The sequence below is a fragment of the Ovis canadensis genome, chromosome 4 (assembly GCF_042477335.2).
Source record: "Ovis canadensis isolate MfBH-ARS-UI-01 breed Bighorn chromosome 4, ARS-UI_OviCan_v2, whole genome shotgun sequence".
Taxonomy (NCBI): domain Eukaryota; kingdom Metazoa; phylum Chordata; class Mammalia; order Artiodactyla; family Bovidae; genus Ovis; species Ovis canadensis.
Window position 1 is genome coordinate 18,051,901 of NC_091248.1, and position 19,361 is coordinate 18,071,261.

A 19,361-nucleotide genomic window follows, 5' to 3' on the forward strand; every position below is an offset into this window, starting at 1 on the left:
CTAGAGCTGACATCCTGGAATACGAAGTCAAGTGAGCCTAGGAAGCATCACTACGAACAAAGCTAGTGGAGGTGATGGAATTCCAGTTGAGCTATTTCAAATCCCAAAGGATGATGCTGTGAAAGTGTTGCATTCAGTATCCCAGCAAATTTGGAAAACTCAGCAGTGGCCACAGGACTGGGAAAGGTCAGTTTTCATTCCAATCCCAAAGAAAGGCAATGGCCGAAGAATGTTCATGCTACCTCATAATTGCACTCATCTCACATACTAGCAATTCGAGAGACTCAGGTTTGATCCCTGAGTTGGAAAGATCCTCTGGAGAAGGAAATGGCAACCCACTCCAGTACTTTTGCCTAGAAAATCCTATGGACAGAGAAGCGTTGTAAGCTACACTCCATGGGGTCGCAAAGAGTCGGACACGAGTGAGCGACTTCACTTTCACACACTAGCAAAGTAATGCTCTAAATTGTCCAAGCAAGGCTTCAACAGTAGGTGAACCACGAACTTCCAGATATTCAAGCTGGATTTAGAAAGGGCAGAGAAACCAGAGATTAAATTGCCAAAATCTGTTGGATCATCGAAAAGCAAGAGAGTTCTAGAAAAACATCTATTTCTGCTTTATTGACTATGCCAAAGCCTTTGACTGTGTGGACCACAATAAACTGTGGAAAATTCTGAAAGAAATGGGAATACCAGACCACCTGACCTGTCTCCTGAGAGATGTGTATGCAGGTCAAGAAGCAACAGTTAGAACCAGACATGGAACAATGGACTGGTTCAAAATTGGGAAAGGAGTTAGTCAAGGCTCTATATTGTCACCCTGCTTATTTAACATATGCAGAGAACATCATGTGAAACTTGGGGCTGGTTGAAGCACAAGCTGAAATCAAGATTGCTGAGAGAAATATCAATAACCTCAGATATGCAGATGACACCACCCTTATGGCATAAAGTGAAGAGGAACTAAAGAGCCTCTTTATGAGAGTGAAAAATTTGGCTTAACCCTCAACATTCAGAAAACTAAGATCATCCAGCCCCATCACTTCATGGCAAGTAGATGGGAGAACAATGGAAATGGTAAGAGACTATTTTGGAGGGCTCCAGACTGCAGCCATGAAATTAAAAGATTCTTGTTCCTTGAAAGAGAAGCTATGACCAACCTAGATAGCATATTAAAAAGCAGAGACATTACTTTGACAACAAAGTTCCATATAGTCAGAGCTATGGCTTTTCCAGTAGTCATGTATGGATTGAGAGTTGGACTATAAAGAAAACTGAGTGCCCAATAATTGATGCTTTTGAACTGTGGTGTTGGAGAAGATTCTTGAGAGTCCTTTGGACCACAAGGAGAACCAGTCTGTCAATTCTGAAGGAAATCAGTCCTGAATGTTCATTGAAAGGACTGATTCTGAAGCTCAAACTCCAATACTTTGGTCAGTTGATGTGAAGAACTTACTTATTGCAAAAGACCCAGATGCTGGGAAAGATTGAAGGCAGGAGGAGAAGGAGAAGACAGAGGATGAGATGGTTGGATGGCATCACCAACTTATGGACGTGAGTCTGAGCAACCCCTGGGAGTTGGTGATGGACAAGGAAGCCTGGCATGCTCCAGTCCATGGGGTTGCAAAATGTTGTAAATTGAGTGAATGAACTGAGGACATTATTTAGTTCCTCCTCAAAGACAGAGTCAGACATGACTGAAGTGACTTAGCAGCAGCAGCAAAGAATATTGGTAATATTCTGAGCCGTGTTCTTTGAGCAGTTATGTAGATAATGAAACCCCCACCTAATGGAAGAAGCTAACCGTATACTGACCACAAGCATGCAGACCCCAGACTGTTGGACTTAGAAAGTTGATGATATTGACTCCTGATTACTTCAGCTCAGTTCAGTTCAGTCGCTTCACCACCAACCAGTCAGAAGAATGTCCATGAGCTGATCATACTCCTCTCATCCTGCCTTTAAAAACTTTGAGTGCTAGCTGCCTGGACTCCTTGCATGGAACTCTACAATAAATGCTACACTTTCCTTCATCACAACCCACTGTCAATAGATTGGCTTTACTGCATGCAGATAAAGGACCCAAGTTTGTTTCTGAACATGCTGACCTGAAGACATTCTGTGGGCATAGGCTGACTGAGCTAGTGAAATCCTTGAAATGTTAAAGCTGAAAATATCTTTGAACTTAGAGAAATCAATTGTTTGCCTTTGTTATATTTGGCTGCAGACAGAAAAGACTTTCAGACACAGCAATCAAATAACATCTACTTAATATTTAAATATATACTGAGTTTGACTAGAGACAATTGAATGTCTCTTGAAATGAGACAGTAAGTATTTAGAGATTCTGTAGCATTTAAAGTTATTTAGATAGACAATATCACAGATATAATGTGAATAACCTGGTGCCTCTCCTTTAAAAAAAAAAATGGAAACATCACAATTTCAGCATTCATGCATTCAGAATATGCTCATTCAAATAGAAAGTGCTGAAATGTACTTTGTAGAGTCAAAAGTACCATGCTTTTTAACTAATGATGAAAATTAGAGTCGCAAATTTTAAACTTAAACTATTTTAGAAACATCTGTCTAGCTGAAGAGCAAGCATCCATCTTAGTTCATGACAAACATGTTCCAGGAATTTTAAAAGGAAAACAATGTACATTAATAATATATGATCCTTATTCACAAGGTTATAGTCAATGAACTAAATAATACATATTCAACTAAACACAGTATGTCAGGAGTGGGTTTCCTAGGTGGTGCTAGTGGTAAAGAATCTGCCTGCCAGTGCAGGAGACCTAAGAGACATGGATTTGATCCCAGGGCCAGAAAGATCCCCTGGAAGAGGTCATGGGAACCCACTCCAATATTGTCACCTGAAGAATCCCCATGGACAGAGGAGCCTGAAAGGCTACAGTCCATGGGGTCTCAAAGAGTTGGACATGACTGAAACAACTTAGCATGCACGGACACTAATATGTAGTATGTTTTTCTGGGGAAGCAAAAAGTAGGCTCTCACTTCTTCAGTGGATAGCCCTTTTGTTGAGTTTTTTCATCAGCACACCAGAAACATTTATCTGTTTTAGGTTATCATGAAGTTAAATTGAGAAAAAAAAATGCGTCTCTGTATATGCACATACTACATATAACATGACATATATGAGCTTGGACATCTGGCTTCTAAAACTGTGAGATATAAATGTCCATTGTTTAAGGCATCCAGGCTGTGGTGTCTGTGGCAGTGTGAGCAGACTAACACAGCATCACTGTCCAGCTCAGGTTCTCTAGCTGGTAGCATAAGTTGCAGAGCCACATTGCCAATAAACGGGGAAATTGTTTTGGCTGTTGTATTTAATTTTATTGGACTATAGTTGATTTATGATGTTGTGTTAGTTTCAGGTACACAGTGAAAAGTGATTCAGTTTTGCATATGCATATATTCATTCTTTTTCACAGTGTTTTCTCATATTCAGTCCAGTTCAGTCACTCATATGGGTCCAATTCTTTGAGACGCCATGGACTCCACACACTGGGCTTCCCTGTCCATCACCAACTCCTGAAGCTTACTCAAACTCATGTCCACCAGTTGGTGATGCCATCCATCCATCTCATCCTCTGTCATCCCCTTCTCCACCGCTTTCTCAGATAGGTTATCATTTGGTCCCCTTTCTCATATAGGTTAGCATAGAATATTGAGTAGAGTTCCCTGGACTATACAATAGGTTCTTGTTGCTTACCTATTGTACATATAGTTGTATGTGTATGTTAGTCCCAAGCTCCTGATCTATTCCTACCCACATTTCCCTTTTGGTACCCATAAGTTCATTTTTAATATTTTTTAAGTCTGTTTCTGTTTTGTAAATAACTTATGTCATTTTTTTAAAAAAAATTAGGTTCCACATATGAGCCATTACTGGTGCTTTAGGTCGTCTCAGGTGGCTCAGTGGTAAAGAATCTACCTGCCAAGGCAGAAAATGTAGGAGACCTGGTAAGATGCCCTGAAGGAGGAAATGGCAACCCACTCCAGTATTTTTGCCTGGAAAATCCCACGGACAAAGGAGCCTGGTGGGCTGCATAACATGCGGGTCACAAAGAGTCAGATACAAATGAGTGACTCAGCATATATTTTCTACCATTTAAATCAGGGCATGTGTTTCCCAAAGGTGTTATAGGATACAAAATTACGAAGGATTCCTAAATCATCTCCAATTCTATCACCTCACACCATTAAAGCAAACACACATAGTGTTTCTGGTGCTGGTGGTAATTTTTAAGGGAAGAAAAAGATTCACCTTCTGAGAGTCGACTTTTGATCTAAGAGGTTTCTTAGCCTATTTTATCCCAAAAGACTTGTTTCCTACTCTTTGACATTTGTGGCAAACTGTATTTAAAAAAAACTGACCAAGATGACATGTCTCTTCCCACACACTCTCCTCATGTTATGATGCTAAGGAATCTGAGCTGGCCATGTAATCTATAACTACAGCAGAAGTGATGTTTTCTGACTTTTCAGGCTGATTCATAGAAGTGGATATGCCCCAAACTAACCCTTTGGAGACACTTGCTATTGGAACTGAGACAACATGCTGGGAAGAAAGTAAAAACTACACGGAAAGCCCACGTGCCGAAGCTCTGGTTGAAAATCCCCCTGGGGTCCTAGCTGACAGCCAGCAGCAACTGCCAGATAGTTAGTGAAGCTCCAAATTATTCCATCCCAATCACTGAGTCACTCCCAGCCTTCAAGCTGCACCAGCGGATGGCACCTGGAGCAGAAATGAGCTATTCCCACTGTGTTCTAGCCAAATTGCCGATTCATTAGTAAAGTAAAGCATTGCCGTTGCTTTAATCCACTAATTTGGGGATGGTTTGTTATGCACATTGTATAACTTGTAACATTCCAAGTTAACCATCCAAGTCCTAAATGTATTATGTTTACATCGTAAACAGATAATAGGGAAGAAACAGAGAAAAGCCGGCATTCAGGCATCTTCCCAATGTAAACACTCCAGTCTGAAATATCACCCAGTAGGTGAGGGAAACAAGTGTGCCTGAGTTCTTAAGTAATCTTGTAATATCGGGATTCTGTATGATTATTTTTAATATTATTATTGAAATATAATTGACCTACAACACGTTAGTCCTGATCCCCAACAGACTGATTCATTATATTTCTATACATTACTAAATGATCACTACAATAAGTCTAGTTACCATCTGTCATCAAACAAAGTTATTGGAGTATTATTGACTATATTCCCCATGATATTCATTTCATCTTCATGGGTTCGCTTATTTTGTAACTGAATGTTTGTACCTCCTAATCTCTCATCCCGCATTTCACTCATTCTAGCCTCCTTCCACCTGGCAACCATGTATTTTTTATCTGTATCTGAGACTGACTCTGTTTTGTTCTGTTTGTTCATTTGGTTTATTTTTTACATTCTACACATAAGTGAAATCATACATTATTTTTCCATCTTTATGTGACATAATAATCTCTAGGTCCATTCATCTTCTGCATCCGTTCTTCTATCATTGGACAGTTATGTTGCTTCCATATCTTGGCTATGGTAAAAGAAATGCTGTAATGTTATGGCATAAGTTATTTTACATAGTCTGTAAAAATACAAAAGTACTTTCCACTAATTAAAGTGAGGCTAAGTACCTAAAATGCAATAGTAGACCAGGTAGAAAGCAAAAAAGGAAACATATTTTTTCAGTCAAACATTTCCTCCAACTTTTGTCTCTCTATACTTCAGAGAGGCAATGTATATACTAATTTGAAGGCTGAAGTAATAATTCGTGAACGAGACCAATTTTATTTGACAAGATTATCTTCCCTTATAAAGGAAGATGCTATAATGCAGGCCATCTTCCCAATCAAAATACTCTGATTTGAAATATCATCCAATAGGTAAAGGAAGCAATTTTGTCTGAGTTCTTAAGCAATCTTGTAATTTATATCAGGTTTCCCTATTGAATTTTCCTTCATATATAAACAAATATAGAAATATAAACAAATATAGAAAACATCATATGAGAAAGATAATATAACCAAAGATGTAGACATAAATAAAATTTAAGAGATTTTTTTACACAGAAGTATTTGCCAATTAATTTAAAGGTGAACAGTTTTCCAGGCAATTAATTTAGTTTAATTAACATAAGAAAACAATGGGACCAATAACCGTGGAAATGTATAAAACATATTCACAACTTGACTCTAAAAATGCCACATCTAAAATGTTTCACAAGTAATATCTGTCAAACAGAGACACCAGGAAAAAGTGTGAAACACTTTGTAAACATAGAGGCAAAAAGACAAAATGCCATCTTAGCACATAAATCCCAGTACGCAGTGAAGATTAGTTCAGCAGGACCGGCCCAGGGTCGGACAGCTCCAGGGTGACAAGCGTGTGACTCAAGGATGTCAATAGAGAAGTGGTGTTACTAGGTCCTCCTCTATTTTTGGCAGATAGACTTAGCCTAAGCCTGGTCTTCATCAGTGAAAAATGGAGGCCAGGAGACACTGGAAGACAGATTATTTTCCCTGTTCATGTCCAGAAGGAGAGAAAAGTTGACTCCTTGTCATCTGCAACTGTGATTGAAGAATTCTTTAAGAAACTTCCAGCAAACTTCTCATTTCCAGTTGGCCAAAATTGGGTCCAATATCCACGCTGACCTAATAAAGAATTGGTGGGAATCTCCTAAATCCAGCAGGAGTCACACCTAGATGAGAGTATGCATTAAAGATTGGGTATGCTTTGGAAATGGTAACTCACTCCAGTATCCTTTCCTGGAAAATTCCATGGACAGAAGAGCCTGGCAGGCAACAGTCCATGGGGTTGCAAGAGTTGGACATGAATGAGCAACTAAACCACCACCATGCATTAAAGAACAAACTGGGATTTCCTTGGTTTAAGAAAATTAGAATAGTCAATGCTCAGTGGGCCAACAACAGACACTACCCACTAGTTGTGCTTTTCATCTTTGCCTGATCCTGGTATAGCTGTTCTGTCAGCTTTGATCAACATTTTTCTGGAAGAGGGTTCCACAAAGTAAAAGTAACACAAGTTATCACGCAAAACAGATTTCCACAGATTGTGTTACGTATTAGAGAGAGGACAAAGTGAAGCAAAATTCAAACCTAGTTACAACTATCTGCTACATATGAACTCCCTTAAATTTCCTTGAAAATTCCTGGACAATGGGAATTTCCTATCAGTTAATATCTTTAATGAACCACACATCTTTTGCTATTGTTGTTGTTTGATACCTTTCTTTTACTCTCAAATCTGTGCCAGAAAATCCAACTAACTCAACACTCTTTGTTCTCTTCTCACCTTTCAGAGCAAGCACTGTAGCTAAGGAGGTGCACATGGCTGTACCGGGCTCTGCTGAGAGGACTATGATCACTGCTGCTACTTTGTTCCCTTGCTTAGTTTCATTGCTGTTTTTCAGTCACTAAGTCATGTCCGACTCTTTGCCACCCCGTGAACCACAGCACGCCAGGCTTCTCTGTCCAGTATTATCCCCACTCTGTCCAATACTATCTTCATTGTTAGTATAGAAATACATGATACATGCTTGAGGAGATTCAACTGGAAAGAATATGGTAACAGTAGCTAACTTTGGATGTTGAAACTGACAGCCCTATTTAGTTTCTTCTTTGACTGTTTTTGCACATAGTAGTTGTGAAACTCTATTGACAACTGAGGTTTGGAAAATCTAATTTTTTTCCCCTAAGATTAAGCTGAATTTGTATTTTGAATTCTCGTTTCTCCAGAGTGGTTGCAAGCTTATTCTCACGGATGGAGAAGAAGAGCTTTCCAATCTCTCCAGATTATACTGGGTTTGTCTAATTTCCAAAGTATTGCAGATGGGGGTTAGAATCTTTTTCAAACATAAAAGTCAATACACACATCTGAAAATGCTTGATAACCTACTAAAACTCCCTATCTGATCTTTGACTCCTTATTCTGGTCTTCTGGAAACTGAAAGCCATAGCTTATCCTCGCCTGCCTGCCTGCCCCTGTGCTAGCCTGAACTTGTAAAGTGTGAAATTATACTGGGAAGTTTGTGAAATCTTCTCTGTATAGACTCACGATAGCTATTCACCTTTAAGCAGGGTCTCTCATCCTTGCTGTGATTACCTATGGAGCAGACTTTTTTGGTTTGCTTTATTTCTTCTCCCTATTTTATCCTGAAATTTTCACTAATTTATTCTTTCTTCATTAGGGGATGAAGTATATTCTCAAAGACTCAGTCTGTGCCATTCAATCTGCAGGTGGAAAATAAGAGCTAGAAAGAGGTCTGAAGATGATATGCATCCATGTTGCCATGCACCTCATCTCTTTCTCAGTAGAGAAGACATGACATTCTGTTCACATGGAACAAGAATCCACCCAGAGAAAATGGTTATATTTGCAAAACAGTTTGGTACAAAGCTGTCTGCAAAGAAAGATACTGAAAGTGAGATTTGATAAGGAGCTATGCAATTGCTTAGACACATTCAATTTCCCACTGAGGTAAGCTTGTGAGGTTCCTGGAAAATAGGTGTTTTGCAGATGCTTGCTTAAAACTAGAAGATTCCACACATGATTTTTTCTGTGTATACTGTTGTTGCTCATTCGCTCAGTTGTGTCTGACTTCTTGCAACCCCATGGACTGAAACATGCCAGGTTTCCCTGTCCTTCACCTTCTCCCAGAGCTTGCTCAAACTCACGTCCATTGAGTCCGTGATGCCATCCAACCATCTCATCCTCTATTGCTCCCATCTCCTGTCTTCAATCTTTCCTAGCATCAGGGTCTTTTCCAATGAGTCAGTTCTTTGCATCAGGTGGCCAAAGTATTGGAGCTTCAGCTTCAGCATCAGTTCTTCCAATGAACATTCAGGGTTGTTTTCTTTTAGGACTGACTGGTCTCACCTTGCAGTCCAAGGGACTCTCAAGAGTCTTCTCAAACAACACAGTTCAAAAACATCAATTCTTTGACACTCAGCCTTCTTTATGGTCCAACTCTCACATCCATGCATTCAGTTCAGTTCAGTTCAGTCGCTCAGTCATCTCTGACTCTGTGACCCCACAAACCACAGCATGCCAGGCCTCCCTGCCCATCACCAACTCCCGGAGTTTACCCAAACTCATGTCCATTGAATTGGTGATGCCATCCAACCATCTCATCCTCTGTCGTCCCCTTCTCCTCCTGCATTCAATCTTTCCCAACATCAGGGTCTTTTCCAATGAGTTAGCTCTTCGTATCAGGTGGCCAAAGGATTGGAGTTTCAGCTTCAACATCAGTCCTTCCAATGAACGCCCAGGACTGATTTCCTTTAGGATGGACTAGTTGGATCTCCTTGCAGTCCAAGGGACTCTCAAGAGTCTTCTCCAACACCACAGTTCAAAATCATCAATTCTTCTGTGTTCACCTGTCTTTATAGAACAACTCTCACATTCATACATGACTACTGGAAAAACCATAGCTTTGACTTAATGTCTCTGTTTTTTTAATATGCTGTCTAGGTTGGTCATAACTTTCCTTTCAAAGAGTAAGTGTCTTTTATTTCATGGCTGCAGTTACCATCTGCAGTGATTTTGGTGCCCAAGACAATAAAGTCTCTCACTACTTCCATTGTTTCCCCATCTATTTGCCATGAAGTGATGGGACTGGATGCCATAATCTTCATTTTTTTCAATGTCAAGTTTAAAGCCAGCCTTTTCACTCTCCTCTTTCACTTTCATCAAGAGGCTCTTTAGTTCTTAGCTTTCTGCCATAAGGGTGATGTCATCTGCATATCTGAGATTACTGATATTTCTCCCAGAAATTTTGATTTTAGCTTGTGCCTCATCCAGCCAGGCATTTTACATGATGTATTCTATGTATATGTTAAATAAGCTGAGTGACATTATAGAGACTTGATATGCTCCTTTCCCAATTTTGATCCAGTCCATTGTTCCATGTCTTTTTCTAACTATAGCTTCTTGACTTGCATACAGGTTTCTCAAGAGGGAGGTAAGGTGATCTGGTAATCCTATTTTTTGAAGAATTTTCCACAGTTTTTTTGTGATCCCACAGTTAAAGGCTTTAGTGTACTCAATGTACCAATCCTTAGTGACCAACTGTTTTCCCATATTTCTGTGGGTATTAGCACATGCTTCTTTGTCCTTTGTCTTAATTGTGTTCTCTTTGGAAAATGTGTTAAATATCCCTTACCAATTCAACTCCAACTTAATTTAGTCTGTCCCTGAAATCCAGTGTGCATTCCCTCCAGATTAATGACCCTTAAACAGTTAAGAAGTTTTTAATGCCACTGACAGTTCCCATGACCCTAGGAAATGCTCTATTAAATAGATGATTAAACTTAGATGTTGCCACCTCAATTTTAATGTCTTCTACAACTCTGTCTTATGTCAAAATAACTATTGGTTCAAGACAAACTGATTTGAATGATATTAGGAAGATTTTCTGCAAGGAAAAAAGAGAGTGCTTATATGTGATTGGGCAGAGAAGATTCATGAAGGTGAAGCTGATATCTTGACTGCAACCATAGGTGGGTCCACAGGTGGAGATGGAGCTGCCTGTGAAGGACCTCAGCAAAGGCATGCAGAGGGGAGGCATTTGATTTAGAGCAAGGACCTGCTGTCCACTGTCTACTGGAAAGACTTTAGGAAAAGAAGATTTAGTGAAGAATAATAATCCTTACCCTGCCCCAGCTGTCTACTGGCAAGTGAACACTGGCATGCATGTCTCTGAAATCCTGTTTGGGAATCCATGGACATATTGCCCAGTCTTCAGCACTCTTGGAAAGCTGTTTAGTATAGTGGCTAAGAACCAGGGTTCTGCAGTCTGACCCTAGGGGTTCTTGTCCCAGGTCTGCACCCTACTAGCCAGGTTACCTTGGATATGATGCTTAACCTCTTATGCCTCATTTTCCACATCTGTAGAAGATGATAATATTTCTGTCTGCTTCCTAAGATTTTTATATTGGTTAAGTAAGTTATTGTAAGCAAAGCAATTAAAACAATATCTGGCTGACAAATGTTAGCTATGATGATGATAAGAAGAAGAAGAAGATTTTTACTTTCCCAGTGGATTGTACTGACCCTCACAATAGAGTCTATTATTCAACTGATGCATTGCATGATCCAGGCATCGATTTCATGTTCAGAAAATGCTTTCTTTTCTTATTTATAATATGGTGATGAAAATCAAAGCAAAATCTATCATAGAGGAGAACACAGCAGCTGGCCAAGTCTGCTCTGATTTCCTTGGGGATCCAGATGAAAAAAGAATTAAGACTCAGGAGAAAATAAAAGAAATATTTAGGGAAAGAAATGGAGACTAGATGATCTTACATTCCAATGAGAATAGGCACTTCAATTTTACTTGGTTCCTGCTGAACTACTTTCCTTTAAGAAGATACTTAAGAAACTAAGTTTAAGCACAAGTTAAATCAGAGACTGGAAAGCCAGCTACTGTAGTATTTTTATACCACTTGACTTCCCTAAAGATATTCAGAAACTTTATGGCCACGGAGAATTCAACTAGGAATTCAACGCAGAACTAGAACTTGAGGTGAATAAAGGTGAGAAAGTTATTACTCAGTTTTGGGAATAAGGGGAATTTGATTCTGAGGGTCAATATTACTAACTTTTGTTTTCTTCTGATAAAATCACTGAAATGTGTGTACATGCCTTAGGGAGAGCTCTGATGTTAGGTGATAAAATAAATGGGACATTCAAGAAAGAATAGCTGTCTGTAGGTACTGTGAGGTTAAGAAATATGTATGTTCTCTAAATGGAATGGGCAAAGGCTATAATACGGTGTGTAAATCAAAACCAGCAGAGCACACTGAAAGGCCTGGTAAGGATTTCATTCTCCTTATCTGTATGTCTGTGCGCATGTTTGTTCATGTCCTAGTGTGTGTGGCTCACGGTTTGCTGGGCTGAGCTGGGTGGGAAGCTTGCTTAGGGGCAAGTCAGTCAGCAAACAGCAGTGCATTGAAACTCAGAGCAGTATACTGACAAGGGGCCTCAGGAGGATTCAGACCCCAGATAACCTTTGTCACTCTCTCTGGGAGTCACTAACACATAAAAATGGCAATCATTGCTTAATGGGTGAGCAGTTAGAGATGCCTTTGAATTTTAAGATTCTTTTCTCTACAGAATTTTGATTTATTTCTGTCCAGTTCCGGTTACCTGCTGATTGAGTAAGCTCATTAGCAAAGGGATAATCCAGGGTTTTTCCAGTCCCTGGAAACCAGCACACTGCTGCAGAGAAATAAAGTTCTGCATTTTCCATAATACTCCAACTTAAACTGAGCAAAAGTTATGGCATGCTGCCAGATTTCAACCAATCAGCTTCAAAGTATAAATGGTGTGACTGTAGCAAAAATGCTAGGTATTTTCTAGAAAATGTTGATTTTTTCACAAGATTCTAAATAGCATATCATTTACGGTTTAAAAGGCTCAATTAGGTTGAAAAAATCAATTCTGAAATCTCAGTTGCTTGTAGTGATGACAACTTAAATCTGCTCTTTCCATAATTTTTTCACAAGGAGCATGAAGGGTCTTCAATGATAGAGGGTATTTAAAAATATGGTTGGTGGATGTATTTATGGAAGCATGTCTGATCCTGACACTCCTGGAAAGGTCCATGGAGAAGCCTCTCAAGGAAAAAATTACGAATGTTTGCATGTGTTAGCTATCGACCACTGCACAGCTAATTGTCCCCAAATTACTCACTCTGATTCTGCGGTCAGGAATTTGGAGGCAGTTTAACTGGGTGGTCCAACTCAGTATTTCTTAAAAGCTTGGAGTGTACATCCATCAGTTGGACCAGCAGTCCTCTGGAGATCTGACTGAGCTTGAAGGATCTACCTCTGAGGTACTTCCCAGGCCTAGCAGATTCATGCAAGAATGTGCCCTTTGTCACCTGAGCATGGAGCTCTGTGATGCTCTCTCTTAAAGACCAAATGGGAAGCTGCAATGTTGTTGGTGACCTAACTCAGCTTGCACAGTGGCTTCTGTGATCCCCATTACTGACCCTTACCAGCAGTGCAATCCCTCTCCTGTGTGTGGATTAGACCTTTACTTGCTTTAATGAATAGAATATGACAAGAGTGATGTGATGTCCCTTTTGAGATTAGGTTATAAAACACCCAGACTTTGGTCCTGCTCAAGCACATCCTCTCTCTCTATCTTTCTCCTCCTTCTCCATCTCCTCCTCTTCACTTGCTTCTTTGGATAAAGCAAGCTACTGTGCTGTGGGCCTCCCTATGGAGTGTGTCACAGGACAAGTATCTTTGGACACCCTCTGACCAACAGAGAGGGAAAGACCAAGGCTCTTAGTCCAACAGCTTATGAAGAGCTGAATGCTGCCAGGAAGTAACAGGACAGGTTTGGGCCTTAAGGTGTCTGCAGCCTTATGAGAGACTCAGAGCCACAGGTCTTAGACAAATACTTCTGATTCCAGATCCACAGAAACTGGGAGATTATAAATGTGTATTTTAGGGACATTTATTATGCAAACATAGGTATCAAATACGCTTTGGTATCACCCAGCATCATGTTTGCTGTATCTTATGGCTTGCTCAGGTCAGCCCTGTCCCCAGCAGGAGGCGGATGCCGAGGTATGCATACCTGGAAACAAGGATCACTGGGAAGCCTGTTGCCTACCACACTGTACACTGTGCTTACTTAATGATGGGCTCCAAGATACAGCTATAAAAAGAAGGGGTAATTTTGATTCACTTATGTTCAAAGATGTGACAAAATACTTTGGGTAAATAGAAAAAAAAGGTACCAGGTACCAGAATACTGAGCTAGATTGTAACCTTTTTTCTCCACAAGGGAAGCTGATACAACTTCTGTGAGGTGTGGGGCTCATGCTGGAGGGGACAATGGGAGCAAGACCAGGGCCCATTTTACTAGAACTGTCTCCATGAATACATTTTTATACAATACTGTGAAATTACAGTGGAAAACATTAGCAACTTCTGAACAACTGATTGCACCCCCTATAAATTATAATTTTTATTCAATGTTACTTTAAAATCTTGGTAAAAGTCCATAGTGAACTATATAGCTCTCCGGCACTAAGCATACTCACATTCTTGTGCAACTGCCGCCATTAGCCATCTCCCGAATGTGGCACCTTCCTAAACTGGAACCCTGTCCCCATTCCATTCTCCCTCCTCATCCCTCACCCTCAGTCTCCAGCATTTATAAATGTACTTTCTGACTCTATGAATTTGACTAGTCTAGGTAACTTATATAAGTGGAATCAAATACTGTTTGCCAGCACCTAATGAATATTGGTAGTGCATATATTGTTAACCTTAAAAATGCATTCCAATAAATTACAGTCTTTTAATGCCTTTGTTGACATTAGGAAAACTGTGAATGTACCATCAGGAAAGAATCAAGGAGCCACACAGAGTGGATGAGAGCACTAACCTGTACAGGTGGAAAACTTTCCTGAACGCAGTTCTGTTAGATAACTCCTTTTTTTATCAACTATAAAGCTGTAATAACTTTGGTTTCTGTGTATACTCCTTGTATTCATTACTTTGGCTTTTTTGCTTTATTTTTATTTGATTTAGCTTAGTTTTCTGTTTTTAGAATTATCAATTAGAAAATCAAACTAAAGGGTGCTCTTGGCAATATCCCTGGTGACCTCCACATTGTCAAACCCAGTTACAGGTCCTCACCTCTCTCCACTGGTTATCACAGCTGATCACTTGATCCTTCCGGAAATATCCTTCCTACTTTCCAAGACACTCCACTCTGCTGCTTTTCTTTCTAGCTCATGGGATGTTAGTTTTCAATTTCTTGTCTGCATCTGCACATCTCTCAGGATCTGAGAGTTGGAACACCCAAGAGTCCAATTCCCTGACTGCATGCCCTAGGCTCTGTGTGCATCTTCTATGTCCGATGACCCTGTGTACCTATTTGAGCACTGATCTTGTACTTGAACCCACCTTCTTCCTTAATAGTCCAGATGGTGACAAATACCTTGAACTCAACATGCTCTGAACTAAACTCCTGCTCTTCCCCTCACCCCAACTCTACCCCGAATCCCCTTCCTTCCTCTCTGTCTCACTTGATAGCCATGCCAGATTCCAATCCTGGAATTTTGTCCAAGGCAACAATCTTTAGTTCTGTCTCTCACATAATCTATTCACTCCCATTAAATAAAACTCCTTCTATTCTACCTCCAAAATATACCCAGAAGCTGACCATTTATCACCACCATTGCTGCCTCATAACGTAAGTCACCATCATCCTTTACCCAGATTATTGGAGTCAATGACTGAATACTCTCTGAGTTTATCCCTCAACTTTATAGTCTATTTTCAATTGTCAGTAAGTGTAATCGTTTTAAAATAATTTGTATTACAACAGTTTGCAGACTTCACTCCTCCCTGGCTTCCTATCATCCTCAGGCAATTACCCAAGCCCAACAAGCTGCAGTCCATGGGGTCACGAAGAGTCGGACATGACTGAGTGACTTCCCTTTCACTTTTCACTTTCTTGTATTGGAGAAGTGCTGGGAGCCAGCACGGGAGATCCCACCCATGGCAAAGGTCATGAGGAAGAGCCCTGATGGGCAAAGGTGGGTGAGGACTTGAGGGACTCCCCAACCCTACCCATGACAAGGTCATGCAGGCAAGGTCGTGCAGGCAAGGTCATGCAAGCAAGGTGGATCAAGACTCAAGGGGTCCCTTAGATCTGCTTGAGCATCTATCCCTGAAACCAAAATCTGTCTGTTATACTACACTCTTCTGACATTAACAGGGGCTATCCCCGACCACCTTTCTCTGGAAAATTAACTTAGAGCTCCAGTTAATAGTCTCTTGCATATAAAAGGAGTGTCTCAGGTCAAACCTCTGCTGGCAGACTAGCTTGTGTGACAGGATTATCCACACTCCTGCTACTACATACATGATTGTTTACAACCTCTCAACCATAAACAGCACAAAGAGTCTGGAGTATTTTGAAAGTGTTAGTTAGCATAGGGCTTTTCTAAAGATAAAAATCATGTTGGTGAAGGGTTTCATTGCTGAGTTAATGATTGCCGCCAGGCCTCCATATCCTCAGGCACCTGGGAGTATGTTAATCAATGTAATTGGAATGTAGAAAAAGAAATATAGTAGTTTTGATGTTAGCAATACTAGACTTTTGAGTTAATGAATTTTCTCTTTGTTATAAATCACTCCTCTTTCTTTGTTATAAACTGTTGCATCCTTGCTATGTAAGAATGTAACTTTATCACTGTCTTAAGACAAGGTAGATCTTAAGGGAAAACAAGTTTTCTGATTGACTGACTTTTATCAATAGAAAGAAAGATGGGACCATAAAATGTTAATCGGTCTCCAGGCCAGAAGATATTGTAAACAAATGTAAGACCCTTATAAGAACAAAGATATGCAAAGAACACTCTGTCTTTAGATAAGGGTCAGAGCAGCTGACCCTGCATGACTCTGCTTCTTACATTTATCTCTATGTACAACTTAAAGTATAAAAGCTTCCCTGAAAAATAAAGAGAGAGACAAGGACCAGGACCAGTTCCACAAAAGCCTGGTTCCCCCATGTCATCTTTTCTTTCTTACTCTCCTTTTCAGGCTAATTCCCATCTGAAGCACAGAGGTCCACCGTGTTTACTTATTAGCCTGGGCTTCTAAGACCTGAACGGGAAGGCGCCTTGCATCTTCACTGCCTCGGGAGACCGGGAGGGCCCCTGTGGCCTACGTAAATGGTGCAAGTCTCTTGTCTCGAGACTTTATTGATTTTCTGTGTATACCAAGGAATATAAGCCTCTTTCTCTCCTATATTTTCCTAACTGCTATACTCCTCCTTTATCTCTTTACATCTCTAAATAAATAATTTGTCTAGGTCGCTGATGCCATCCCCCTGAGGATACCCTGGATCCAACCAGGGCTGGACCCTGGTAGAGAAGGAAATAGCAAGCCACTCCAGTGTTCTTGCCTGGAGAATCCCAGGGATGGGGGAGCCTGGTGGACTGCCGTCTGAGGTCACACAGAGTCAGACACCACTGAAGAGACTTAGCAACAGCAGCAGCAGAAACAACAGCTGTAAGACCTCATGATCTAGCCCACCCCCATTCAGTGCCTTGCTGAAGTCGAGTGCAGCCAAGTTAGTCTTTCTTCTCTTACAAACACTATCTCAGAGCCCTGCAGTCACTCTCATGTCATCTCTGACAGGAACACTTCCCTATCCTCCTCCAAGTCTTTCAATAAATGAGGCTTTATTGGTGAAATTTTACCTTCTCACCTTCCTCTTTTTCTATCAGGTTTATTTTTCTATTCAGCCCTTTACATCATACAATTAACTGTATGTATGTATGTGTGTGTGTGTGTATATATATATATGTATATATATATACATATATATATGAAATATGTATATATAATACATATAAGTATATATTTACATGTATATTTATTTGCAAGTATACATATAAATATATATTTATACACATATGCATATATATTTTAACTTATTTATCTGCTTGTTTTATCTGTCTCCCACAAGAGTATGTGCTACATAAAAGCAGCTGTTTCATCTGTTTTGCTTGATTGATGTATTCTATTTGAATAGAATTGACATGATATATTTTAGGCATTTCTTAAATGGAAGCATCAGCTTAGCAGAGATCATGAGATATGTGTGATCTCCACAAAATGTAAAATATTCACAAATCTCTATTGCTGATGAATATCACTTTAGGCAAATAGCCACAAGGCTTCCCACAGGCAGGCAGAACCAACAAGCAGAGAAAAGTACATTATTTTCTATCACTCTTTCTGCATCAGATTCAAGCCCAGGAGACCTGCTCTATGTAAAGTCACTCCTTTGGAGTCAATAGCTTGCAGGAGACAGGAGAAAGACTTCTTTTTTCCCCCATCTCTGCTAGTACTACCCATGCTTTTGTTTTAAAAGCCTGGACATCATGTATGGCTCATATAAATGGTCTCTCACAGCATGGAAGGCAAGGAAGAAATCTCAGCCATGCCAGGGGAATAGAGGGAGGGCCATCAGGGAGCAGATGACAATTTGCTGGCCATTGGCCCCTGGGATGATGCTGCAAGGGATGGGTCTTACCCTGTTCACATGTCCAGATTAGCTCTGCCCTTAGGAAAAGATTAGTTCATTAGCCAGCTAACAGAAACCTTGTCAGGCTAGCCTGTTGACAAGAGAATGGGCCAGCAGGTTAGCAGTCACACAGGCACTGACCCTGCAGTGCACAGCTGGGCTCATCAGGACAGAGCTGGCCAGGACTGCAGGGGGGCAGGGGCATGGGCAGTTCCCAGTGCCTTCAGTGATTGTCATCATCTATGAAATGACTAGTAGACCAGTGCTTTAGCAAATACTACAGATGACTATTGACCTAGGCTATGGGGATCAAATGAGGAAGAAAGCCCTGGCGGATGTGTAACCTGAGGCTTCTCTCAGTGGCATGGTCCAGGGGAGAGTTCACTGGGGATAAGATGGAAAGAAGCATGTGGACGACATCACTGGATCCCAAGGCCTGAGACACCCTAGGCTTATGAAAACCCATTAGGCTGAAATAAATGAAAACACAGACTGACTTTCATTTGTGTGAGGCTTGAACCACCTTTCCCATGATAGAGATTCCTGGTGGAAATCTGAGTCCCTCCTGCCTCCTCCTTATCTGTAGTGGCCAATCAAAGGGGTTCAGCCTCCAGCCGTTTCTGCACTCTCTGAGTGAAGGGTGGACACAGCCTTTTCCAGATGGTTTAACAGTAAATGAGCTAAAAGGCAGGTCCCTTTAAAGGGAGACCTGTCAGGTATCTTCCTTCTGAATTGCAACCTTGGGTGAAGTGTGCTCTTGTTCATACTTACAAGAAATTCTAGGAGATACATTTATGATGGCATCTGAACATGGACATTAAAAAAAAAAAAACTTCAGAACTAGAGACCATAAAAATCTTTGATAAGATCTCAGCCTTGGTCATTGTCTGGATTCAGGCTTAAGAGATTCACTTACTAACAGTTATTTGGGAACACATCTGACTTTTAGAGAATTTGGAAGTGCTTTTAAAGGAGGCTGTATGTTTAGCCCATCCTTTAAAAAAAAAAATATATATATATATATATATATGTCAATGTGACTTTCTCAATTCACCCCACCCTCGTGTCCTCACTCTCTGTCCACTGTCCATTCTCCACATCCACACCTCTATTCTGCTCCACAAGTAGTTTCATCAGCACCATTTCATGTACACTGCCTTGTATAAAATACCTAGTGGGAAGTTTCTATATAGCACAGGGGGCTCAGCTCTGTGCTCTGTGACAATCTAGAGGGGTGGGATA